Genomic DNA, 2,321 nt, shown 5'->3' on the forward strand with positions numbered 1-2,321 from the left:
CAAAAGAAAACACCTGTTTGCAAACAGGGTCATACTTCTTTTGGGGTACCCAGTGGAGCCCACAGAAACGACGGCAGAAGCAGAGAGCAGGCAGGAGGCTGTCTTCATTGTCCAGTGGTGCAGCCAGAAAATGCACCTTAGGGGGGCGGACTTGAAAGGACAGAGATTTATTTTTTTCTACTCAAGAGGAGAGAGGACTGAATTAAGAGCATGGCTCTAGAGCAGTGGTGCTCAACCTTCCTAATGCTGGGACCCTTTAATACAGTTCCTCATGTGGTGGTGACCCCCAACCATAAAATAATTTTCATTGCTACTTTATAACTAATTTTGCTACTGTTATGAATGGGGAGACCCCTGTAAAAGGGCTGTTCAACCCCCAAAGGTGTTGTGTCCCACAGGTGGAGAACTGCTGCTCTAGAGGGAGGTCCTAAATGTGCGTATTTCAACTTTAGTAGCTGGCAAGCCTAGAAGTTCCGGGGCTATGTTTGTATCTGCTGGATCTTTTTCTTTCTTTCTTTTTAAAATAATTTTATTGGGGGCTCATGCAATTCTTATCACAATCCACACATACATTGAGTTAAAGTTTATTGTGCCAACCTGGCCAATAAACACATGTGGGGTTAATTGAAGGGCGGAGGGATAAATGGCTCGGTGAGCCTATCCTTTCTAGTTCTTGGGTCTCTTGCGCTCTGATGGTCGGACCAGGGTGCAGCTGCCTTAGCCAGTTCCCTGCTTCAGCTGGCAAGGCTCACTTCCTGCAAGACATCCCTAAGGAGAAGCCACATGGACCTACCCCGATGCAGCCCTGGGTGCTGGAACAGCTGTGTGGAGACCCCTGCCAGTGCTGAGAGGCTTACACGTTCACTGATCTAGCTTTCCTCCTGTAGTCGGTATCACTGCATGTGTTTTGTGAGATGGAGGAGGACTTTGTGGATTGATGTAGGACATATGGGTTAATGTTGGACTTGTGGGATGGGCAGCACTGGGCTGGGATGTTTTCTTGATGTGTACTTACTCTTTATATAAAACTCTCTCGTATACATATGAGTTTCTATATTTGTTTCTCTAAAGTACCCAGAATAACACATACATCCATTGTGTCAAGCATATTTATACATTTGTTGCCATCATCATTCTCAAAACATTTGCTTTCTACTTGAACCCTTGGTATCAGCTCCTCATTTGTTCCCCTCACTCCTTGACCCCCCTCATGAACCCTTGATAATATATAAATTATTATTATTTTTCATGTCTTACACTGTGTGACATCTCCCTTCACCCACTTTTATGTTGTCCATCCCCCAGGGATGGGGTTATGTGTAGATCCTTGTGATCAGTTCCCCCTTTCTATCCCACCTTCCCCTTACCCTCCTAGTATCATCACTCTCACCACTGGTCCTGAGGAATTTATCTCTCCTGGATTCCCTGTTTCCAGTTCTTATCTGTACCAATGTATATCTTCTGGTCTAGCTGGATTTGTAAGGTAGAATTGGGATCCTGATAGTGGTGGGGGGTGAAGCATTTAAGAACCAGTATAAAGTTTTATGTTTCATTGTTGCTACACTGCACCCTGACCGGCTTATCTCCTCCCCACGACCCTTCTGTAAGGGGATGTCCAGTTGTCTACAGATGGGCTTTAGGTCTCCACTCTGAACTCCCGCTCATTCACAATGATATGATTTTTTTGTTCTTTGATGGCTGATACCTGATCCCTTCGACACCTTGTGATTGCACAGGCTGGTGTGCTTCTTTTATGTGGGCTTGTTGCTTCTCAGCTAGATGGCCACTTGCTTATCTTCAGGCCTTTAGGACCCCAGATGCTATATCTTTTGATAGCTGGGCACCATCAGCTTTCTTTACCACATTTGCTTATGCACCCATTTGTCTTCAATGATTATGTCGGGGAGGTGAGCATCATGGAATGCCCTGCTGGGTCATTTTCACAGGGCATCCTCCTCTGTGCATGCCACTGTGTCTGTTCTGGTTGCCTTATGCCTCAAAACTGATCAGGTTAACGAGCCACTCTGGATAGGTGTGACCTCATTAGCATAACAAAATAAGATCCCTATTTCCACAGGATCATATTAACAATTATTTGTGGGGAGGGGGTATTATAATAACCCAGGTGAGAGGTAGTGGTGTCTAAATATGGTGGTGGGACATAAATAATGATTGGATTCAGATATTAAAATATAGAGCTAATTGTGTATGTTGATGGAGTGGAATGGGGTACCGGGAAAAGGAGATCAAAGATGACCCCAGATTTTTGGTGTGTGCATCTAAAGAATAGAACTGAGACCATGGTTTTTGAAAAATATCAA

Source organism: Tenrec ecaudatus, chromosome 17 (genome assembly GCF_050624435.1).
Source record: "Tenrec ecaudatus isolate mTenEca1 chromosome 17, mTenEca1.hap1, whole genome shotgun sequence".
Lineage (NCBI taxonomy): Eukaryota > Metazoa > Chordata > Mammalia > Afrosoricida > Tenrecidae > Tenrec > Tenrec ecaudatus.